The 26190-nt window shown below is 43.5% G+C and overlaps 1 protein-coding gene across 5 annotated transcripts in view; it reads right to left on the bottom strand.

Annotated features, from left to right (window-relative positions):
- The window catches only part of RAPGEF5 (Rap guanine nucleotide exchange factor 5), a 199450-nt gene that overhangs the window by 63846 nt on the left and 109414 nt on the right, over nt 1–26190 (bottom strand). The window lies entirely within an intron of this gene.

Genomic DNA, 26190 nt, shown 5'->3' with positions numbered 1-26190 from the left:
CCATCAAGTGGGGATAAGGATTCAGACTGTTCATTGTTAAAGCTACCTGAATGGTTTGAATTAAGGAATCCAAAGTTTCACCAAACACAACATACAAGTTGCATGTGTATTCCCTTTTACCTGGTGAATGCTTATTAAACAAATCACTCTTTTAGAATGGGAAAGTCATTTACAACATATTCTTTACAATTTATCTTTATTGCTAAAGGTATTACAGAAGTCCCCTCCCCCCCACTAACCCTCTCCTTCCCACTCCCTCCCCTCCCTAGGCCTTTAATGCACGATTGTCTGTGCACCTCATTTAAATAGTGGTGCACAAGCCACATTAAATAGTGGTGGTAGATACGTATACTCAGTCATGTCACAGCCTTGCTTTAAAAGGTGGGCCTAAAGCTACCCATTGAATCATTCAGGTCCATTTTTTTCCCAGACTTGAGACGGGCCTTCCAATTTATCATGTACTTGTTTTGCCAGAATACAAGCAACAAGGGGTCTCTAGTAAGAATCTCATCTAGGCCGAGATTCGGATGTCACGGGTGAGTGCCCTGACTTTCTTCACCTCAGTCCCTTTGAGAAGGGAGAGAAGGCGGAACAATCATTCATTTCTGCACACACAGCTTCCACAGCCCAGAGCCAGCGTGGCCGCTGACGTGGCTGTCGGAGTGGGCTCGCTGCTGACCCAGCAGTGTGCCGCGGACCCAGAGCGATGAACTCTCTCCGAGTGTGTCCTGTGAAATCCTCCCCATGTGCGACAGCCAGTCAGTGTAAGAGAGCCAAATGCATGTCAGAAAACCTAGTTTCTGTATATCTGAGGATTTGAGCAAAAGATTAAAGCAAGAAAAGTTGATAGTAAATTAGGCTTTATCTTAAAAATGATGTCGCTTCTTTAACAAGGGAAACCTGTCCTAGGGTCCCCTGCATGTTTCTGCGGCTGGCAGAAACTCCTGCCTTATAATTAAGTGCAAACATAAAGAACAGTCTTCCCCAAAGGAGAAGAGGCACTGGGTCTGGCCTGCCTTATTATCCATCAAACCCACAGACCTACAGGGATCTCCATGTATGCTGTTCACCCTTCATATGGAAAGCAGGGCACTCATCTTGTTATAACTGCCAACCAAATCAGTGATAAAATTATGATCTCAGCTCCCAGGATCCTGAGTCCTAAGACAATGCAGTGACCTAGTCGTTTGAGTCCTCCAGGATCTTCTTAAACACACACAAAAAATACTAGTCATTCTAAACAGCAACATAATTTTATGATGATTCTTTTTAAATCTTTTGGTGGCAAATAATTTTCCTATGTAAAGCTGATGTATTACACTTCAGCAAGGTCAGAGACACAGTTACTGTGGCAATTAATGTGGGATATTCATTGTTAAACTCCCCAAGGGACAGAGTGCGACTCCTGCAACGTGAATACCAATGTGTAATTGCTATCTCTCGTCTCTCCAAAGGGCTTCTTTTGTTATCCACAGGAAATAAGGTGGCCAAAGAGAGGGGCACATACTGAAAAAGCGTGGGCCTGGGATACTGCGACACACAGAAACAAATAATTCAGTAAGGAGTAGATTTGAAAGGAGAGAAATCTTCCCCTGGTTTTCCTCTTCTCAGAAGCCAATACTCATTTTGCATGAGCCCACCGCCGTTCTGACATACGTTGTACATTCTCTGTGCACGTGATATATGGCGTTATTAACTTCCACGGGCCATGCACACACATATGGATCGGAAGGGCTTCCCTAATGTCTGTGCGACTAATATGCATTACAGGGCCGTGCACAGAGCAGCCACACTCTGCTGGGCAGGAGACGAGCTGCATCAAATTGATGTACTATCAATAGCACCTAATGTCATAGTGGTGGTTTCCATTTCGAAAACCTGTTAAAAATAAAGAAGAAAAAAAAGCAGAAAAATCAATGTATAAAGGGAGATGTAAGTTATCTAAAATTGCCATGAAAACATGATAACCCTCTGTATCATAGCTGGCTCTCAAGAAGGAAGGTTAGATGAATGCCTCCCGACCCATGCATCCTCACCTACTTGATCTTCCTGAAAAAGAGCAGAAGTGGCATGGCTAGGGGTCTGGGTGTGAAACTTTATTCTAGTGCTTGCTTGGTTAAGAATAACAGTATTTAGAGAACTAATGATGGAAAATCGGTTCAATGACAAGTAGCTCACAAGATGCAAGTTAAGCATTAAAACACTTAATTTACAGTCATTTATTCAACAAACAATGAGGAACCCCCCTGGTAAGGGCACTGTGCTGGCCACCAAGTGGCAAGCAGAGATGAGTAAAATAAGTTCCCTGCCCTTAAATGACAAGTTAAGAGGCTCCATAACAACATAAGTCTAACTTAGTCAGCACCCTAAGATGAAGCCAAATGCAAGAGACAACTCAAAGCTATAACCCGGGGGATTTGATGGTCAAAGATGACTGTGGGTGTCAGAGAATGGGATGCCATTAAATGGGACAAAAATGTACAGAGAAACTGGTTCTGGTGAGAGTGGTGAATCTGGTTTCAGACAACTGGTATTTTAATAATGATAACACATCATGCTGTTGACGTTTAGCAGACAGAAATAAAGATTGAGGCCCCTGGACAAAGGTCAGGGACAGAGACAAATCTGTGAATTATTCAAGTTTGGGGAGTGGATGGGATTGTTAAGAGGGAACAGGAGAGAAAGGGCATTATAAAGGTAAGGATAAAGAGAGAAGACACAGAAAGCCGGGGGGAGCGGTAGGGAATCGGAGTCATGGAGGAAACCTATGGGCAGAGATTATGAAAAAGTAAAATCAAGATGAGTCAGGAGACCTGGAGAGCACTTTCTCGGGAGATTCAAAGAAAAAGCTCGTCTGACGCTGCTGAGTTCACAGAGATGATAAGTCTGAGACAAAGTGATGAGAAGATCACTTCAGGTCCAGTGGTGGGGAGAGTGGTGTGGAGGTGTGAGTGAATGGAGAGGGAGTGAACCAGGTCTGAGGAATGTCATCATGAAAGGGAGGAGTCAGACCGAAGAGCCTGCATGGCTGGGAAGGCAGGGTGGAGAGTGGGTATTGAGAAGATGTGACAGGTTCAGGAACACAGTGGAGGGGTTAGGCTATAAAAGGACTGAGACTTCATCCTTTCAGAGAGGATCACAAGAAAGAGGATGGATGAAGATTTTTTAAAACATATATCTTATTGATTTTTTTTACAGAGAGGAAGGGAAAGGAATAGAGTGTTAGAAACATCGATGAGAGAGAAACATCCATCAGCTGCCTCCTGCACACTCCCTACCGGGTATGTGCCCACAACCAAGGTACATGCCCTTGATTGGAATTGAACCTGGAACCCTTGAGTCCGCAGGCCGATGCTCTATCCACTGAGCCAAACCAACCAGGGCTGGATGAAGATTTTTTTTTAAATAAGTAGAGATAATGAGGAAGCTTAGGTAGATCTAGGAGAAGGCTTCTATCTTCTTAGTACAGTGGGAACCAAGAACATCGTATGGAACTTTGTGCTGAAGGTGGTGGCCTAAGGGAGATGACTGGGGGAAATGGGCTCAGAAGATGGTGAGGCAAGAGACAAGATAAGAAAGCTACTGAGGGAAGTGCAAGAGCACCACTGGAGTAGAGGTCAGATGACTAAACAAGTGGCAGAGACCTCAGGAGTGAAGGGACTTCTGTAGGGGCATCAATGATACAAAAGGTGAGGTGGGGAACGGTGTATATTCCCAGAAGACACCATGCTTCATGCCTTGGCCCATAGTTGGAATATGCTGTGAGAAACTCCCTTCTCCCCAAAACATACGTTAGCCCCCAGATATGCATAAGCCAGTTCTTGCCCTACTTTCTTAAAGGGATGGTGGGAGGAACAGGAAACTTCAACAATAAACAGGTGTCCTCAGCTGAAGGAGGGGGAGATGGCTGACAGGAGGAAAAGCATCACAGGGGCCATCAGGAGTATGAGGGCTTCCGAGTTTGCCCTGCTCCCCACCTTTGTTCCATCCTTTGGGTGAGTAACTCCGATTTCTTTTCTTCCTATGGCTACACTTCTCTCCTGCCCATGAATTCTGAACGAATAATAGAACCAGTACCTTTGACTTACTTTAGATTCACTTCCATGATCATGATCAGCTTTTGTACTTTGAAATAAAACTTGGTTCTTTCATTTACTCACATAAAAGACATACTTATTTTAAGATGAAAATACCTATGGGGCAATAAAAATATCGATTTTTGTTTTTCCTAAACAGGTGAAAAATTGGTGTTCCCAGGTTAGCAGGTCTTAATTTGTCCTGAGCCATGTTTCGGTCTGTATTTATATTTCCACTTACCACCAACACTAACAAGAGAAAGTGATCACTAAGGGACTTCTCAGCCCTGCTGGCATTGCCACAACTGCTTCCTTGAGTTTTCCATTAGCAGAGATAATGGAAAATATTCCTCTCCCAAGCACTCCCATAAAGCAGCCACTGGCGTTCTCCATGGCCTCGTGTCCCTGCCGCTCTGTGAGCATAAACTCTTACATGAGGGCTTAAGTAGGGGCTTGTGGATGGGCTTTAGGGACGCAGAGAATCCTCTGAAAGCATATAAAATTTTATGTGTAGGCACATTTTTTCTAAGCAGAGCTTAGAATTCTAAGTCTCACTGAATCTATACACCCATAGATCTATGGCACAAACCATCCCATACGAGGCAACTCATATTTATCACCTCATCTTCACTGACGAGTCTCCTGCCACTAACTCCCTCTATCCAGATGAGATGCCCAAAGAACCCTGTCATGACGTTCATCACACTGACCTCTAATTATCCACTCCCTCTGTGTTCTCCTTGAAATTGTGACATCTTCAGGGCAGAACTGTGACCCCGATTTCTCTTCCTAACACAGAGAGGTCTGGCATGTGATAGTCACTTGATAAATGTTTATTGAACATGCAAATTACTGAGCAAGCAAGAGAGTGCGTGAATTATCTTTAAAAGAAAGAATTCTATCTCACATGACTCAAAGGTCACTCTTACTAGGAGGCATCCTTTATCCGCTCAACTTAGTCACTTTTCTATTACAAAGCTCATTACAATCACATGATATAACTGTGTTTTGAACCTGAGTGTCAATTATTTATTCTCTCTGTCAGAATTCTACCAAATGAAGCTCTCATGCAACTCACATATAAGACACCATGTAACTAACACAACATTAAGGCAGGCATTCACTAAATGGTATTGCCCCTCAGTCTAGGGCACATGAAAAGAAGGGGTTGGGCATGAATGCCAGACATTGGGGCGTCATTTAACACCGGTTGGGTCTTGATCCGGCATCCAGAAGGGTTCTGGAATCTGGAGAAGGCTGTGCGTAGATTAAGTAAGAGTCCAAAGACGAAAGATAATTTTGAAAGGCATTGGGGGTCTGAGGAGCCTGGCTGAAGAAACCAGGTTCTCCTTTTCTTAGGACCCCTTGCTTTTTATTAACACAAATTGTCCTAAGACAAGGTGGATATATACACTTCAAAGGGTAGGGTTTCGTACAGAAGCATTGTCAGATTGGGGAATTGCCTTCGCTGTTCAGGTTTTTGGCCAACAGGAGGCAATAACATGTAGATTAAGATGTTCTGAGCTGTCTGACAGCAAACAATCATCCTATTCAGGTTTGGGGGAAATGCCTTTAGCCATTCCCAACAGGTGATAACATATGTGACTCAGCCCTTGTTGAGTCCCCAAGTTTCCATCAACCTTTTGATGAAACTCTTGCAATTATGACATGCTGGAATTGGCTTCCAGCACATGAATAGGTCAAACTATGGGCTAAACTATGAACTTGGCAAGATGTGTATTTTTTTTGCTCTCTAATCTCCCTTTCCTACTCCATTGGGCCTCAGTCAGGATCCTCCACATTTCTCCTGTGGTCCAGTGCTCCATAATCAAACTTTGTCTGAAGCAGGCAGCACCAGGGACCCTTTCAAATGGAGAACATAAAGAATCACCTAGCTTGGTTCCATGGCATGCAAGGTCATACAAGTGGCACAGGTCACAATACTGTTTTCCCTCAAGTTTGTGAACACAGTAACTGAAGATGTTTATTTATAGGAAGGCATTTGCTATGGACTGAACGTTTGTGTCCCCCATCCAAAATCTCATATATCAAATTACAATCCCCAGTATGATGGAGATGAGGTTTCCGGGAGGTAATTAGGTTATGAGGGGGGGCCCTTGTGAAAGGGATTAGTGCCCTTATAAAAGAGGCCCCAGAAAAGATCCCTCATCTCTTCTGCCATGTGAGGACACAGTAAAATGATGGCCAATTATGAATCAGAAAGTGGGCTCTCACCAGACACTGAACCTGACTGTACCTTGATAGAAATAATAATTTCTATTGTATGTAAGCCACCTAGTTTGCCATATTTTGTTATAGATGCTGAAACAGACTATGACAGCATGTATAGCAATAGTTTGTTATGACTCTTTTCATATCATAACTTCTTGGTTTTAACTTTTATTCATCCCAAAAAGTTGACTTCAAGAACCATCTCCTCCAGTCTGATTTGGTTGGCCCATCTGTGACCCCTGGGCAGCACATGAGTCCTTCTGACTCAGCATTCCAAGGAGCACACGCTGACACACTTTTTGTCTCCCTTCTAAAGCATAAACTCACTTGTGGGCAGGTACCATAGCTTCTTCAGTTTTGAATTCTCAATGAACAGCCAGGTCTTGACACTTCACAGATACTGAAAGAACATTAACTAAATGAATAAATAAATGAACAAAATTGTAAATGGATAGCCCTGCCGGGTGGCTCAGTTGGTTGGAGCATTGTTCTGTACACCTAGAGGTTGCAGTTTCGATTCCTCGTCAGAGTGCATACGGGGGCAGAGCCTGTCTACAATATTACAGAACCAGGGAAGGCAGTTCTTCAGTGAGTGGACAAGATGACCTCAGTGTCTCTCCCAACACCAAGATTCTACAAAATTCAGCTGTCTTGACTCTACTTTTCTCACAGGAGCCCACAATGTTGTCCTTCCTAAATAGGAAAGATGCACAGGAGTTAGCAGTTAGGTGTGTCTTCTCATCTTGTACTACAGCAATCCACACACAGCTTGCAAACCAAACTGCCAGTGCCCGCATCGCATCTATTCTTGTCCTGCTAATGTGGGTACAGCAGAATGGATGCACTTATCAGAAAAAAAAATCTCTTCAGGCCAAAACCAATTTTGCCTGAGAACAATCCTCATAAAATTTGCTGACAATGTATCTCATGATTCTTTATTCTCATGGGGAAAAAAAAGTAAACCGATTTTTAAAAACTATTGCTGGCAAGATAGACCTGATTAGGAACGTACACTGAGGAGAGATTAGTAAGCAGATGTGTGTCAAGGTGAGCGGTGGTTGAGAATGACCGGACTGCCAAGTGCTGGCCTGGCAAATACATCTCTGTGCAGAAACAGAGTACTTAAATCATGATAATTGGTTCCTTTTGAAAATCCCACATATATTAAGATGAATAACCCAAATTAAAGCCTAAACGGGACTAATCGGATGCATCATCCCCAAAGTTACAAAATCTAGGTAAAGCCTGACTTCCATGGGTGTGAAGCAAACACAAAGCTGTTCTGGAACATGAACGAACTCCCCCAGGAAACCAGGAAACATGACCGGATAGGAAGCTCCGGCTGTGAGCGGGGAGCTGTACTTATTAAATCTTATTGCCTCTAATAATTACCATGTAAAACGAGTTGTCTAAGAGCTCTTAAATTAGGGCAAGCCTGGGAATTTGATCCTGAGGCCAACTTCCGCTAGTAAACCGATGGGAGAAAAGAGCAGGAGAGCTGAGGATAGACTGTAAAATCTTGAAATATAAAGCCAATATCTTTGCATCCCAAGTATATTTCAATATGCTTTATTAGCTTAATGGATCATTCTGGCAAAAAAAAAAAAAAAAAAAGAGGCACATTCATCTAGGGCAGTGGTCGGCAAACTCATTAGTCAACAGAGCGACAAACCGAGGCTGGCTCGCGGGCCGCAGTTTGCCGACCACTGATCTAGGGTTCTGAATGTGTTTAATAAAGGGACTATTTACAGAAGTGTAGGTAGGTTTGAGGAAATTAACCAAAATGTGATGAGATAACCATAAACCAGCAAAGAGGGGCAAAGGGAGGTAAGTGTGAGTACTGGATCCCATTGGGAGCTACAGGAGTAAGTGAGAGGCTCCCAGGGAGCAGCTGTAGTCACTGAGGGGTGTGGTCACGGCCAGGAACCTGACCTCTCTCCTACATGCTGATGTGCTGTGGCATTTCCCAATGGCCAAGACCCACTGGACAGTGGGAGGCAAGCGATCATGGGTGACATCGTCCATAGGGTCAGGACTCGCTGCCTGCAGCACAGAGCAGGGCTAGAGTGAAGGAGGGATGGGAATGCGGATGATCCAGCACACCTGACCTTTCAGTTTCCAATTGATGAATTTAGATGCCCTCTCACTGGCCATGCAATCCATCATCTTGATGCCAGAAATCAACTCACACTCTAATAGCTTTAGAGGAAGGTATGTTAGCATTTCCCTACCTGACTTAATCTAATTCTTGCATGCTTTATTGTCTGGATACTCTGTCTTGTCTAATACCCATATCAGTTTACTGCAATTCACACCCTACAATTTGCTTTACACTCTACACTCCCCACTCTCCACGTGACCTTTGAGAATTGTTATTAAATCACACAGGTGTTGTTGTTGTTGATTTTTAAAAATCATACAAGCTTAAAATGTATTAAATCTTGCCCAGCAAGTCCTCCAGTTCCAGTATAAAAATTCTTGGTTGCCTCACCGGCATGGCTCAGTGGTTGAGCATCGACCTATGAACCAGGAGGTCACAGTTTGATTCCCGGTCAGGGTAGATGCCTGGGTTCTGGGCTCAATCCCCAGTGTGGGGTGTGCAGGAGGCAGCCCATCAATGACTCTCATCACTGATGTTTCCATCTCTCTCCCTCTCCCTTCCTCTATGAAATCTATAAACATATATTAAAAGTAAGTAAATAAATAAAAGTTCTTGGTTGATGACCAAATTTAGCGATAGAGATGGAAGAGAGAAGAGAGTGGAGAAATGGCAGGACAAGTTCCTCTCTGATGTTAGCTGTGTGAGAACAGGGCTTTGGTCTGCTTTGCTCTATGGACTATCCCACCATCCAGAACAACAGTGCCTGGGAAATGAATGAATGGCCTGCTGAATGATGCATGAGCAGGCAGATACTAGACATTAGAATGGCCCAAGATCAAGGACAGAGAGGTGACCAAGGCAAGGAGGCAGAGGTTCAGCAAGGAGGGACACAGTCCAGAGAGCAGGCTAGAGCAGAAAGGGGAAATTTAAGCTAGAAGTCTACAGGGTACAGGTCAAGGTGGAGACCACGTGTGGCTAGGAACCCAGGCTCCATAGTCAGATGTGGGCGCAGAGTCAGATTAACAGGCACAGATCACCCGCAGCAGAAAGAGAGCGTGGTTCTGACTTTGAGGCACTTCTCACCCAGGGAGAGCTCTGTGCTCAGAGAAAGGCTGGGGTCCCCGCTGCCCAGGAGACCTCCAACGGTACTGAGAGGACAGGGCTTTGCCTCATCTGGAGAGAAATCCTAACCACCATTCAATGGCTGTGTTCCAGGGGGAAGGTGGACTCCTGAAATCCTAACGTGTCATTTGAAATATGAGGCTGTTACACCCTTCAGAATATGTTTAAGCACTAAAAGAAGAACGCAAAACTGTGTATGCAAAAGGCCTAGCAGAGTCTCACCCTAACCACCCTTTGATCACCAATGACTAGATAAAATAATTTATCAATTCACACACCTAACCACGCTCCCGCCAGACCCCAGGCAAAGGGTGTGATCCACTTCTATTTCATGGGAAATAACCAAGTCTTAGTACAAAAATTAAACTCAGATGATGGCAGCCCTTAAAAGAACTTATGACCCAAGTCAAATTAAAGTGATAGCAACACCAAAGTGAAGACAGACCTGCCTGGGTTCCAATCCTAGAGCTGCCACTTACTAGCTGGGTGATCTTCACCGAGTTGCTCAATCTCTCTGAGCATCAGTGTCCTTGCCTGTAGAATGGGATAATGACTAACTGGGTCAATTATGAATTGCTGGAGGCAGAGAAAGCCCTCAATAAATGGATGCAGAAAAATATACAAACTCTTGCATCTGTGTGACACCCAAGTATAGTAACATCAACTCTGGATTTGTACCAGGGCCTTGCTACCATTTTGTTTATGTGTATGTGCGTTTAAATATCCCCATTAAGAACACACACAAATAACGTCCTCACGTTTTTTCAGTTGCACTGAAAACTGCTCCCTATGGAGGTGTGCGCACCATTGAGAGCCCAGAAGCCACCAGGGGAGCTGATGGCAGAGCTCACTGAACCCGAGGAAAGAAGGCTCGCAGCCCCTCTGCTGGAGACCTGGGGCTGAGGAAAGGGATCACTTTCATGGGAGTGGAGAGCTGTGTCTCTCTGCCACTCACCTCACCCTTTCATATTAAGTCCCTCTCACCAAGAAGCCGTACACTTCTAGAGGCTGAAATCTCAAAGAAGGGAGAAATGAAGTTGGGTTTTCTCTGACTCTTACCTTTTTTTTAAATATAATTTCAATAGTTAGTTAACGCCTTATGAGCCCTGAGACTTTGGGCGGGGTTCCTGATTTCCGCAAGGGAGCAGTCAGCATCCTTTAGCATCAGCAAGACTGAAGCATAAACAGGACAAACAAGGTGTGACGTCAGCCACAGCCACTGGGGCGAAGCCACTGAACCCCACTTCTCTGCCGTCCCTCCGTTCCAGACACGGTAGTTATTTCATTCTGCTAAGACTCATCAGATACATACACCCCCCCCCAGCCCCGCCCCTGGTTAGTGGGCCCAGCGATATATATAAAGGGCTGAGCTGGAATCCAGAAGCCTAGGTCAAAGGGCACCTTGGGCACTGCCTTGGACATACATGATCTGATAGAGGCCTATTGAAGGTAACTGAGGAGAAATGAGATGCCTTCAAATTCTAAATTAGATCCTTCAGCATTTCCTAACACGTGGACGCAAAAGGAGGGAAACCTGTCAATCACTGGGATCACTGGAGAGAACTCTGTCAATACTTTGCACACGTGAATTCCACGCCTTGTTTGTTGCTGGTGGTGGTTTCTCCTGTTTATGCGTCAGACTTGCTGATGCTAAAGGATGCTGACTGCTCCCTTGCAGATAATCCCATCAGTTCATGGCATCCATGCCGGCTGCCTGTGAGTTATGCTTGCAACAGGTTCTGTCGCACTGGGATTTGCAAAAATGTGGACGACTCAGTGCTGGAACAGCACTTATTTCCACCTCGTGTTATTGGTGACCCTCAAAATACAATTCATAGGTTACCTGAGATTTAAAGAAGAAATAAATCTGGAATCTTGCTTCCTAGATTTTGTAGAAATGACACTATAAATGTTACACAGAAATACCTTTTAGTTTCTAAGAATTCTCAAATCTGCTCGCACACACACATGTGTGTAACATACATGCAAAGTTATTCTAAAGGGAAAATGTCAAACTGGTACTTTCCCCAAGCAGCCCAAGGTGGGATAAAAACCTGTGCTAAAATGATGACTCCAAGTCTCTATACCCGTGGTTGGCAAACTGCGGCTCGCGAGCCACATGCGGCTCATTGGCCCCTTGAGTGTGGCTCTTCCACAAAATACCACGGCCTGGGCGAGTCTATTTTGAAGAAGTGGCGTTAGAAGAAGTTTAAGTTTAAAAAATTTGGCTCTCAAAAGAAATTTCAATCGTTGTCCTGTTGATATTTGGCTCTGTTGACTCATGAGTGTGCCGACCACTGCTCCATACTCTTGTAGCGGATGTACTTGTCACCTGGGTTTGAATAATTCCAGGGAGCAGCTTTCCAGAACCTTTAACAGGACAGTGTGGATTTCAGAGCAGCCTTGAGAGCTAGCCCTCACGGATCCCTATGGCTCAGGTTTCTCCTCCCAAATTCCTCTCACTGAAAACTCAGCTGTGTTAGGAAATGCCCCTGGTTAAGACCTAATTCATAAACTGAAATTACTTGAAAAAGCTAACTTTTTTATTTGTATGTAATGAATACTGTTTTTTTTTTTATTACAGATGTCCCCCAGATCCCACCTCTCCCCAGCCCCTGAGTGCACCCCCTCCCCCCGCCTTTGGCCAGCCCCACACTGGTGTCGGTGTCCATGGGGTATCCATATATGCTGTTTGGCTAATCTCTTCACCTTACTTCATCTAGTCTCCCTCATCCTCTTCCCCTGTGTCAGTCTGGTCCATGTATCCATGCCTCTGGTTCTGTTTTGTTGGTCGGTTTATTGTGCTCATTATGGAAAAAGCTAGCTCTTAACTCTGAACAGATCTAAAAGAAGCATTCTTCACATTTAAAAAGCACGGAATACTTGAAATTTGCTAAGAGAGTAGCTCTCTAGAGTCTCTCCCTCTGTCTCTCTCTAATGGTAACTGTGTGAGGTACGGATATGCCAATTAGCTTGATTGTGGCAATCATGGTACAATGCATAGGTTTATCAAAATATCACATCATGTACCTTAAATAGATATGATTTTGGTTTGTCAATCATACCTCAATAAAGCTGGAAAAATCCTATATAATAAAAGGCTAATATGCAAATCAACCCAACAGTGGAACAACCGAACAACCCGTCGCTATGATGTGCACTGACCACCAGGGGGCACACGCAGAACATTGTAAGCGTGGGCAGCAGGCAGCAGAGTGTGGAACATGGTAGGCCTCGGCCGCGGCGGGATGGTGGAGCAGGTGAGCGGGGGTGCCAGACCAAGGCGGGGCTCCAGTCACTGTCATTGGGGTGAGCCTCTGGTGGTTACTGAAAATTCTTTGCTCCCAACGCTTGCACCTGCTGCTGGTGCCGGAGCTGCCGCTCACACCTGCTGCCCGGGCCCAGTGCCGGCCCCGATTGCTTGGCGCAGTCAGCACATGTGAGCACCTGCTGCAGGCCCTGATCGCCCCTGAGGGTTTCTCCACCTCCCACTCCTCCTGAGGGGTGATCGGGGCAGCTGCTCTCACCCACTGACAGAGCCAGCCCTGCTCACATCGCTGCTGGCACTGGCCCCAATCGCTCCACGCTGTCAGTGGGTAAGGGCAGGGCCAGCGCCGTCAGCATGTGGGAGCAGTGGTGGCAGGAGCGGGGCTGCAGGCAGACAGGGGACCCGGGGCCACTGTGGGAAGGGCCGGGCGAGGGCGCGGAGAATAAGCCGAGACCCACCCCTGTGCCCACTGCAGCCTTGCGGCCCACAGTTCCTTTCAAAGTGCACGAATTCGTGCACTGGGCCCCTAGTATTAAAATAAAATGCAAAGATATTATAAAGTAATATGCTTAGAAAATGCAAAGGCTTCAAGTCAAGGAACTCTACAACTCTCTCAATCCCTTCTGTGTTTACTTGTGTGTGTCTGCATGTGTGTATGCAAATATGCTTGCATGTCTGTGTGTACACAGGTGCATGTGTGTAACTTCAGAGAGGGCAAAGCATTAATAAAAAGGGCAGCCTCAGTACTTGTACAAGTTATGGGATAAAAAATTCCTAGTTACCACAGCAACTGCTAGATCACATGGCATGGGAGCATGGAGATAGAAAGCATTTTGAGTAAACACTCTTGTTTTTTCATGTTTGTACATTCCTTGATGTTTTTAGAGAGGCACACCTTTCGTCTCTGCAGTAACCATCTCAGAAACCTCATTCCACAGTTTGCAACAAATTGGGAGAAAGGTAAGATCTGCTCACTCTTGGTTCATTGCACAGCCATGGAAAGTTGGTATTAAAATTGGTTCAGAGAATTTGAAAATGCAACAAAATATTGCTAAAACTATTTGAGAGGCAAACAAACAAAATTAGGAAAGGAAGAGAGGAGGTTAAAAGAAGGCAAACTAAATTTGGTTGCACAGTAGGAGGTCATTCTCCCTCTTTTTCTGGGGTGGGGATGGGTATGAGAGGAAAGAAGAATGAACTGAAAAGAAAGGGAAGTACCGTATTTTCTGGCGTATAAGACGACTTTTTAACCCAGGAAAATCTTCTATACGCCCAGTCATCTTACACGCCGGAAAATACGGTATTTAATTGACTGACCCAAAAGAGTTCTCTTTTCCTGAATACTGATTTGCACCTGGGTGACAAAGAGGACGAAACCTGCCCAGGTAAGATCCTTGCTTCATAAACGGACTCACTGAAAGTTTGTGTCTACTCTTCAGCAAGCATGAATTCTGCCAAAGGCGCGTCCACAGTTACACATTGACTATCATATGGACCTCCCAGCTTTTTCTGCTTTGTCATTTCCAGGTTAATTTCCCGAGGTACACACCATTTCACTTAAAACTTGATCTCCAATGAACTGGAATCCTGGAGCTGGTACAACTTGGATTTGGAGAGATTTGGTCTGAGGGCTGGAGCTTGGGAAAGATTTTAAATCACCCACAATGCCTTCTCTGCCCGATTCAGGCCCACAAACAGTAACCAAAAGCCCAGTGCTAGACGCTGGGGATAAAAGTTCAAGTAAAACATGGGATTGCCTTCAGAGAGCAGATTCTTTATGAGAGAGACATGGGAGAGATAAAAATTTGCATTTTTTAGAAGCAGTGGTTTGGAGATCAGCTGTAGCTAGGGATTAATGAATTGAGCCAGTATAAACAACTAGGCCACTTTCCTGTCATTTCGAAGAGTTCAAGGCAGTACAGTCAAGTATTTTTTTAGTTTGTCATTATTCAGGAGTTCCATATCTCAGCCCTCATCAGGACATTCTGAACTCAGAAAAACAATTCCAAATATTTAATGACTTGACTTGAAACATGGCTTTAATACCCTGATAGCAGAGATCCTTCTAGCGGGATATGTTAGCTCAGCCATCTGTCCCATATCAACAGCATTTCACAGAGAGTAAATTTTCAGAAGTTCTATCCACAGGAGTATTTTTAGAACATAAAAGAACAGAATGATTCTTGGCATTGATAGGCGTATTAAACCAGAGGAAAAACTCAAAGCCTCCTGAATAATCAATTGGCATCCACTTACTGTGGCGACGGTTTCCCCAAAACTGTACAACACCCACAAGTGTGGATGCTGCTGACCTTGAGGAGATGCGTGTCTTCCGTTTAAGAAAGGAATGTTAGAGCTAGAAGAAACCTTACATCTTTCACCTTTAAATTTAGAAATGAGGAAACTAAAGCTCAGAGAGGTAATGTGACTCATGAAATTTGTAGTCAATATATTTACTTTGGAGGAAGTTTGTTAACAGAGTTTCAATTCCTCCAGAATAAAATGAATTTTTTAATATGGGTAGCAAAATCGTAAATTAAATGAAGAAAAATTTTGCATGTGATAGCTAATCAAGAAATCTTACTTTCACATTACAAAAATAAATCCCAGCAACACTGAAGACCTGAGTGAAAAGTGCAACTCTAGAAGAAATTGTAGAAAATAAATAAAATTAAGTATCTGGCTGAAAGTTTGGGAAGGGCTTTCTAATTTTAAAAGCAATTTTAAATTAAAAACATGAATCAACAGTTTTGTTCTCATATGTATAAAAATAATAGGTAAGAAACAAAGTGAGGAAAACTATATGCAACAAATATGACAAAGATTTATATCCTTATATGTAAAGAACTTATGCAAATCAATGAGAAAAATCCCAATGGAAAAATGGGCAAAGGAGGTAGATTATTTACAGAAGAAAGGTAAGTGGATTAATATAAATTGTAAATATTCAATCTCTCTAGAAAAGCAATGTAAATTTGAACAAAACAGTATCTCCTTACCCCATTATCCTGACAAAAATATTTAGTTTCTCCTCCTAAGAAGCATAATCCTCAATGGGGTGAAGGTGAGGGCGAGGGCATTACATAGCAAGTACTTTCATGTATTGCTGAAGTAAGTGAAAACTGGAACACGCTTTATGAAAAGGAGTTAAACAAAAACATAAAAGAGATAACACAGTTCATACCTGTAGGTAGGTAGTAATGCCTCAGCTAGGAATGTATCCTTAAGAAATGCAAATTAGGTAAAGATTTTTTTGTAGAGATGTGCATGTCAGATCATTTATAACAACAAAATTTTGAAAACACGTTTGACCCCCCCAAATGGAGAGATGGTTAAGTAACGTATGTTATGGAAGCATAAGGAAAGCCTCATCATGTACATACTGGGAAAGGGGCCGGGGGGGGGGGGGGGTGTTGGAATGTGGTTAGTTATCACTACACTTTGCTTTTCTTCCTTGTAGTTCTTATTGTTTTAAAGTTCTCTTCTCTCTGTTAACTGCTCTTCCTCTTCGCTGCCTTTGTTTTCTCATCCATTTCCTTCACTAAATGACGGGGTGGCTCAAATCAGATCTCGTTCACTTCTCTCTCTGTCCCATTTCTGTGATGCCTGTTCACAGGTGCTCAACAAATGCTTTTCCCAATGCAGAGAGGCAAGAATAAATTAATCTTAGCCAGATCTTTTAAAAATGTACAGATGAAAAGGAGAAAATCCTCCTGAGATTGAAAATTACTTAGGCTCTCTACAAAGTCAGTTTTATGTGTTGAGGCTGAATGGCACGTCTGGTAGGAACAAGCTAAGTAGCTATTTGGCTGAATCCTCTCTTCACCTAGTTCAGTGGTCGGCAAACGGCGGCTCGCGAGCCACATGCAGCTCGTGAGCAGCGATTTGCCACTCTGTTGACTAACGAGTTTGCTGACCACTGGACTAGACTAAATGTTACCATGTAGTTGGAAGCTGTGAGGATTAGGCAATTGTGGCATATTGTGTGCAAAGAGGTAAAGGGTAGTATGTGATTCCCTCTAGATCTCCATGAGCTCGAGCATGGGAATCTGAGATAAGCTGCCGACGGTAGAGAAACGACGTCTCTGGTGGCGTGATGAGGGATGCTGGCCTCTGTCTGAAGACCCCAGTGAAGTTATGTAAGTGACTGAATTTCCCTCACTCAGCTAAAGGCACATCCAATTCATTATGGGTGGTCCATAGGCCTGTGCTACCCAACTCTTCCTCCTAGGGTCCCCAGACTGGGAGGTCTGCAGCCTGCCATCCGGTGTCACTCTTGGATTAATGTAATCCATTCCTGGCTTTTCTATTCTGGACTGAAGCAGTCTCAAAACTTAGGTTTGGGCCAAAAGGGGACCATCAAAACACCCTCATACATCCTTCCCTACAGGTTCTGGAGTAGCCACATGTGGAGCAGGAAAGTAGAAGTCAGAGCTAAGAGGCAAAACTGGCAAACCTCCGAGGGCGGGCCCCGGGGAATAAGCAGCTGCAGATGTTGAATAGACCTGGGGCCGCTCTGAGCTTTATTCATAAGGATTTTTCCAGGGTGTGGCGGACTTTCCTCAGGTCTGTGCAGATCTCCCGTCTATGCCAAGATTATGCGTAATACCCAAGGGCAGGAATTTTCTGACTTGGGACGGAAATGGGATCTACTGAAAACTGAGATAAAGGTCAGATCTGATTGCCGAACGACAATGGAAATGGCACTTAACAGGTCAGAAGTCACGAATACTCCTGGCCACAAGCATCTGGCAGTCAACTATATTCCTTCAGACAATCCCAACAGGGTTGGCTCTCTGCTTTACGCCCAGGTTCCTTCTCTTGGGTTGTAAGGGTTAGTCAGCATCCTGCCTGATTCCAGGTAGAACTCTTCCCTTCCTCACCTTGTTGGCTTATCCCTTCATCTCAAACGTGCAGGGATAAATCCGCACCACCCGGGCCACGTGTACGCCGTCTCTGCCATTTTATACTCTGTAGTTCTACTCACCTCTTTTACAATTTGAGCCATGCAAATTCTAGAGGAGACAGTTTTAGCTCCATGGCTTCAACTACCCCCTCGATTCCCCTGTTTTTAGAGTCATAGCTGAGTATTGTTTTAATACGGAGGTAATTTTTAGGTCCGTGCTTCCCTATGGGTGTTTAATAAGAAGTGCTGAATGATCCCATTTATTTTTTGCCGACAAAATTGTTTGTGCCTGCTTTCAGGAGATGCTGTGCTAATCTCCTGATGGAGTAATTGCTGATACTTAGGGGAGAAGCAGTTCGGCAGAACGTTTCATTGGGACCAGGGTCATTTCGATGGGGCGAGCCTCGCATGAGGGCCCCACAAAGTATAACTTCAGGGACACAGAGAGGTGAGAGCACAAAGACTATATAGGACAACTTTCTCTAACAAACCTGCAAGATCACTGCTATTTTTATTCGTGATTTTTTTTTTTTTTTTTTGCTTCTGATGACAGAGGCTAAAGGGTATTCTATTTCACTAACAGACTATTATCAATGAAAATATTTTTAAATATTTTCTTGTGTTTAACAAACTTCCAACAGAATTAATGTGTTATATAGCATTTACTCCCCATTCTAGAGGAAACTCTATAATCCTATTGAGCAGGTGCCAGTTTATGAATGAAATGATTTCTTACCCAAACAATCAAGACACGTGACACCTAAAAGTTCTTCCCAACACTTGTGACTCTCAGAGGAAAGCTTCAAGGTACTCAGATTGATCGCGAAAAACAACACATCATCACAATCCCCCGACTTGTAATAACAGTACGTGCACTGAGCGGGGAGAAAGTGATAGCATTTTTGTCAACATAAAATTCCGTTTGGGATTTTATTTTGCATTGCACCCTTTGTAGATCATTAGCAATCTTTATTCCTAAGAGTGTCAATATAGAGCTTGTTTTACCTCTATTAATCCTAGCCAAGGAAAGACCATGAAAAGTCTAAAGAATCATCTGTATGAAATATACACTCTCTCCCCTCTTTGATTGCAAAGGGCCAAAATTTTACCTTGACAAATCTGACCCCACCCTCACCTTTGTGGTCACCAGCTATGTGCTTATGACTCATTACATTTTCATGAACCTCCTTACAAATCCCTACCCCCAAGCCACTTCCTGCCATCTTAATTACCTTAGTATCACCATTATTCTCTCCCTGTGTGCTTCTTGGATCTGAAGCAGCCCCTAATCCCTTATTCTGACTCAGCTTGCCCCAATCATGCCCAGCCATTCCTGGAACCTGAACAAAGAGAACATTTACAAGTGTTTATTAAAATTGTTGAGCCTGGTTCACTTAATTATGTACAAATGTACAATAAAGGAACATGCATGCCATATCTTATTTCTCCTTTTTTTATTATAGGAGGAAAATATTGGGAAAGAAAAAAATGGGGGAAAAAACCTCATTCCAGGTAAACCTAACTGCTATAACATTGACTTCTACAGACTAAAACAAGTCCTTTTCCTTTGGGAGTGGCGTGGTCCACTTTTTAAAAATTAAAGACAAATTTTCATGTAATGACAAATAAGAACATGGTCATGTTTTAAGAAAATATGGGTATTTAATATGACTTATTAGAGAAATATGTACTGCACACTTGCCCACAGTCTGTTATGTTCTGTTATGATATTTTCAGCGATCTTCTATTTTTGCTATTCTAAAACAACATTTAGGGCTGCTGTATGCCAGATGGAATTTTTCCTTTACACCCACTTCTCATTGCAAAAGGAAAAAAATGGTTCTTTGCATCCCATATGGAAATCTTTTATAAATTCCTTTTCCTCATCTTTATCAATTGAAGTATTCGAATCACTCAGAAATCACCAAACTTTGGCTGAATCAATCTGGGGCAAACTCCATACAGCAGAGTGAGAATATTTAAAGTGAACATATATGCCTGCATGGTGTTTGTGAACAGAAAGTGCTCATATTGCATGCAAGCTCAAACTTCATTTCTAAAAAAATAAGACTGACTCAAAGTTGACTTTTTAAAGAAAGCGATGATGTGGTGGCATATTTTAGGATAAAGCTAATGAACTAGACTTGAGCTATAATTGGACAGTCTGTCTTCACAGGGACTTTAGCTCACGTCCCTGGACTTGAGCTCCTCACAGCAAAGCCTTCGTGTTTATGCTAGTTCCTGCCTGGCAGAACCAACAGAGAGGACTGGGAAGAAAGGAGATTCAGAGAGAGAGCTTTGAGAGCAGAGAGCGAGACCCATTTTCTGCAAACCTGTTCCCACGTGGCCGCAGAGGAATCTCAGAAATTCGAATCTGATCATCTTTCTCTTTGTCTACTGAATTCCTCACACGGGCTGCATCGTGCTCTTAGCTCTCAGCCCTGTATCCTCTGGCCCTGTGCCTCCCTCACGGGCCTGCCTCTTCCCTCGTGCCCCCACCCCCTATGCTCCAGGTACTTGGTTCTGCCTCCAGAGCGGCAGCATCCTGCACATTAGACTCTTCAGCTCATCACACGTTCCTTCCTCCGCCTGGAATGCCCATCCTTCCCACTTCTCCTGGTTACTCTCTGACCCCTCCAGTTCTGTCTCTTCATCAGGGACACGTGCAGGCCTCCCTGGCCCAGCTGAGCTCCCTGGACAAGCTTCCATAGCGCCCTGTGGAATACCCTGCAGGTAACTGAATTCCGCCTCTGAGTTTCCTGCGGAGCGTTAGCAGCACTGGGACCCACGGCACGTCATAACTTGGCACCTGTGTCTCTCTACTCCTTGATATCTCTTCACACCATGTCTCCAGGCCTCAGTGGGACACACTGTCAGGAAGAACTGTCTGTCAGTCTGTCTGTGAAGGACTGTCCATCTTTTCTCAACACGTTTGTCTTAAAGCGTCCAATACAAACCCAAGTGAAACTGAACCAGCAAGGATTTCTAATGTTATCTGATCAGACAACAATCTATAAGGCAATAAAATTCTTATATTAATTCAGATCAAGTCTTGATAAGGGTAGATAAGAATATATAGTTGCCAGGGGTCTAGAATGAGATATATACCAATGAGGAGGGCAAAAGCCAAAGGAAAATAACCTATTTTTCAATATTTCACTTTAGTGATTTCTCTAACATACTAGAGATGCTATGGCTACTTTAATCACAGAGAACTTATCAAACTCAGGGAGCAGCATCTGTACCATAGAGAATACAAGATCCTTGAAGAACTTGAGTTCGATAAATCAAACTAACTGAGCCAGTATCAATTTTCTTAATTGGGCCTTTTCAAATAAACTTGGATATTTTCAGAAAAATAAACAAAAAAAACATAATGACCAATTCCCCCATCTTTAAAAATGCTGAAACTAAAGTTTTTAAGTCAGGACGTGCAATGGGCTTCTTGTGAGAACCTAAAAATACAGCGGGTGAGCAGATGGCTCCAGCCCCCAGCCCATCACTGGCTCTCGCTGGCTGCCAGGCTGCCACTTTTCTGGAGGATCTCTCTCTCTCCCCCTCTCTCTCTCTATCTCTCTCTCTCTCCCCCTCTCTCTCCCTCTCTCTCTTTCCCCCTTTTTCCCTCCCCCTCCCTCCCTCTCTCTCTCTCCCACTCTCTCTCTCTCTCCCTCTTTCCCTCCCCCACCCCTCTCTCTCTGATTAAAGAGTACATGAAGCGAACTGAACTTGTAAACCCTGAGTTTGAAGAGCATGATTGAAGCAACTGTGAAATTTGTTTACAGGAGGTATTTCCCACTCTCTGAATGCCTGTGGAGTTATTTAAAACACTTTATTGAATGTTGTCTTGAAGGGTTGTTTCTCATGAGCCAGCTAGATTGTAAACTTCCTGGAGGCAAGAACGATCTTCGACCACTTTTGTGTTACTCTGGTGACCAAATTAATTCTGGTTAAAGAGGAACTAAAATTATTCACGCAAGGAAGCTATTTCCTCTGAAGAGGTGCTTTCGTACCCAACCAACACAAAGTCAGGGTTTTGTTATTAAGAAAAATAACATGGTTTCTACATAGGAGGGCAATTTAACGTATTAGGAATTGCCCATTACACCTGAATTCTGGCGTTCAACACCAACCAGCAATGTCACAAAATTCTCCTTGTCTTTAAGTAGTTTCTTGGTTAAATTAAATTACTGGTAAACTTCAAATAATGCCAAGATTGCTCTTAACTTTACTTGACTAGATGGATAATGCAACTTTAAGTATAGGCTGACAGTACCACTTTGCCTTTTAGTATTTCACACAGTAAAAAGAGGGCTTTCCGCTTACATTTAGGCTTTTTATTAAACAAAGTCACAGAGGAGATGAAAGTTGGAAAGAGGCAGAGACCAACGTTTAGCATGTGAAATAAGAGTGACAGCAGCCATATTACTCCCAACCACTTCTGCCCTAGTGATCCCTGCACAAGGACCCTTTGGCGCAGGCAGAATTCCAGGATGAGGCTGCAGGAAACAGGGAAAAGGAAGCCCCGGTCGGGGTCGAGGGAGAGGAACCCTGCCCTGGCAGCCACTGTGCCAAGATTCAGTTTCAGAACGTGAAAAGTCCCTTCCCACCCTATTTCACAAGTGAATGAGAAACGGGGAAGGAAGTAGGGTGGGTCCCCAGACTTAACAAAGGAATTGAAGAAAGCGGGGAGAGAGGGGAGGGCACAGGTGGGGGGTATACAGACAGGTCCCTAGGGAAAGTGTCACCAGCATGGCTGTCACGTACATTATATACACCCTCCTTTCTGCAACTTGGAAATCAGGAACTCGGTTCAGGAGCTACTTACTCTTGGTATTCCACAGTCCCAGTTCATTAACACACTACTCAGCGTACACTACATCTCAGGAAAAGCAGTTTCTATTTTCTGGTAAATAGTGCAGTTGTATTCCAGAAAAACGGACCCGTAGCTAAACGTATATTTTAATGCAGCTACTTCACTGATAAAATGCAAACAGTGTATAAGCTTCTCATACCTGAGTTGGGACTCCAAGGAAGCAAGTCCCTTTGCATTCCTCTTCCTTTGGTCCCTCTCACCCTCCCCCCACCTTTTCAGTTAGTTATCGTTCTGTCTTTCCTGCAGGACTGTCCTCCAAATCGGCCCTCTTTCTCAGGACTATCAGGATCTAATCCTCTTAGCTTCTGTCCTCCTCTCAGTCCTCCCCCCACAGGCGACTGCTGAGGCCATCAGACTGAGTTCACGCTCAGCCCCGCTCTGCGTACTCACGCAGCTGCCTCAGCTTCCTAATCTGTCAAACTGAAACAGAGCAACTCCGGCTCAGACCGTGTGGGTCAGGAGAGCGCCCCTAAAGCCACGGTGAGTTCTGAAGACGGCATACACATCATTGCAGCAAATGCCGACCCTTGGCCAAATAATCCAGTTTGTTCTGGGGCTTCCAGGGATTCTCGCCAGCTAAGGTTGTGTCAAGGTGTCTGGTCTAAGAAGGAAGCTTATGTAGGCCCCACACTGTTAGCCAGAACCCCATGGAACAATGTGTTAGTGAGATAAATATCCCGTGCCTTGGGAGACATGCGGCAGGAAAACAAAGCAAGGTACATGTCACATGCATCTTTCCGGCCAAGGAGACCAACCATTCTGGCAGCAAACAGAACATTCTCGTGTCTACCACGGTACCAAAAAACCTTCATACAAATTCAAAAAGTGCTGACTATAAAATAACACACACACATACACCCCCCCCGGCCCCCCCCCCCCCTTACCAGTCATCCATTCTGCCAATTTCACCGCCTACATCTTATTTCTCATAGTTCCCTCCCTGGTGTAGGCTTACATCTTTCAACTTGACTCACTACAATAGCTTCCTAAGGGTTCCCTCCAAAATTTTCCTCTCCCTCACTCAATTTTTCCTCTAAAGAAATGTGAGAGAGATCTTATGAAGACTACATCTAATGACGCCACTTCCCATCTCTGATGGCTTTCTTTTGCCAGAAAAGCAAGTCTCAACCCCTTAGGTTGGCTTACTGGGTCTTTCATAATTGAATCCTGACCTCTCCTCCATCCCACTGCCTTCTTTCCCCATGAATCACCCGGTGTTCAACTCATGTGTCTTCCTGCTGGTCCCTCTGCCTAAAACACTCTTCCCCATCCTGCCCTTCAGTGACCTTCAGTCATCCTTCAAGGTCAAGCTCAAACGTTCCCATTGGGTAACACATGCCCCCTCCTCTATTGATATAATCACAGAATTAAGACGAGGAAATAGGATGCCTATATAAGAAGTAGTTTGTTTAAATAATTAATGACCAAATGTTAATCTCACTATCATAATATTTAGAAGAAATAGTCATTTTCTGGCCCCTTCTTAAAGTCCTCACATAATTTTCAACGCTTAGGAATAAGTGTGGGGTAATTTTGCCTACAGCTAGTTCATAGAAAAGAGGAAAACCAGGTGCTTCCTGAGAAACTTGTGATAATTATACATTTCACTTTTTTCATTTCAGAAACACCCTGGCAAAAGCTCAGAGTGAAGCTTTTCTCTAATGGCATGCATTTATGATAATCATGGCAAAAATTAGAAATGTCTCCTCAGGAAGCTCTGGTTTTGCAACCAGAGCTACCAGCAACCAAAGCTTTATCCTACCAAATTCACGTCTTTCTCTATGCAGTGCTACTTCAAAGTAGCTTTCTCATGTTGGCACATAGGTATAAAAAGGGATGTGGCGTTCCAGAACTGGGGAAGCAAAGCAGTTTAGTAAAAAGAATGACTTGATAGGCAACTCGAATTCTAACTCGAATTTTATGGCTATCTCCTGAACCAGCTTTGGCCCAGGAATAGTAGATGAGGTAGTGAAGCATTTTATAAACATAAAAAAAGGAAATCTGTATGTCATTTCAGGCTTTGCTATTGTTATAACAAGAGGAGGAAACTGCAGACCTGGGTTTACATTAAGTAAACTGTAGTTTCCTCTGTACATGCTGTGTGTTATAGCTGCGTTTTCATGAGTAAGAGCAGATGACGGCTATTGAAAAGAAAACAAGGGCAGGAAAAATAAAAATGCTGCACCCACCACATGGACACTGTGAACTCAACGTGCAAGTATAGGGATTGATATACTGAATGCTGAAGACATAAACGAGTAATATAACCTACCAGATGGTTTTTATTACTAATAAACTATTATAAAAAGGATAAGCATCTAGTATCAAATAATCCATTTAGCGGAGCACCCAATGAATATCAGCCTTGTATATGGAAGCAACCTAAGGGCCCATCAATAGATGATTGGATGAAGAAGACGTGATACCTGTATATGATGGACTATCACCTGGCCATAAAAAAGAATGAAATTTTACCATTTGCAACAGATTGGATGGACCCAGAGGGTATTACGCCAAATGAGATAAGTCAGACAGAGAAAGCCAAGTGCCATATGATTTCACTTATATGTGGAATCTAAAGAACACTATAAACAAGCAAACAAAACAGTAACAGATTCAGAGATACAGAGAACAGACTGATGGTTGCCAGAGGGGAAGGGAATTGGGGGACGAGGTGAAAAAGGTGAAGGGATGAAGAAGTGCAAATAGGAAGTTACAAAACAGTCACGGGGACAGAAAGTACAGCTTAGGGATTATAGTGAATAATATTGTGATAACTATGTATGGTGCCAGGTATAGGATTGTCTAAGTGTGTTATATTAGTTTCACACCTGAATCTAATATAAAATAGTCTTGAATGTCAACTGTGATTGAAAAATTAAAAATAAAAACATTTAAAAATGAAGAAAAATAGCACTGAGAGCTGATTAGTTCAACTGGTGTCATCCTATAGGAGGGAGAGCGCAGAATGCCTCCCTGTATATTCACCACCAAGGAGAAAAGCTCCTCACCTGTCCCCGCTGTCAGCTTCAGCAGGAAAGGCCTCCAGAGAAAAGGCCTTAATTCCCATGTTTATTTAGAACCATCTCTCCTCCCAGAAGCACTAACACTTCAGCTGTTAGTGCATCCCTGTTATGACATCATGCGAGAAGTAAAAAAAAAAAAAATCAACAAAATAAACAAACACCTTTGTGTTCTATTTTACAATCTTAAAATGAAAGTTCAAAGATGACAGAGTAGATAACATAAGCAGAGTTGCAAACCTCCTACCACTAAATTCCTATCTCAAGTTAAAAGTCTTTCCCGTTATTGGCACCAAGTTCATATTCCTATTATGACATCTTCGGAGGGCATTCTGTTCTCAATAGCTCTAACTCTAGTATTCTGAATTGAACTCAATAGAAGTCATCCACAACACAGGTACCTTTTAAATAAGCATAAAGTTGTTTGTGGCCTAAGGCTGATGATTTCTAACCTTGGTGAAATGGTACTCTACTGTTTGTTTGATTTTAAAAGATCTTGCCCTATGCTCAGGTAATCGCTATTCCATTGAATTGAATATGCAATGCATTGTAAAATATATCACTCATTTTAAGGGCCAGTTGGAAAGAA

This window comes from Cnephaeus nilssonii, assembly GCF_951640355.1.
Source record: "Cnephaeus nilssonii genome assembly, chromosome: 12".
NCBI lineage: Eukaryota > Metazoa > Chordata > Mammalia > Chiroptera > Vespertilionidae > Cnephaeus > Cnephaeus nilssonii.
The sequence above is the reverse complement of the archived record's forward strand: the minus strand, read 5'-3'. Positions and strand labels throughout refer to the sequence as shown.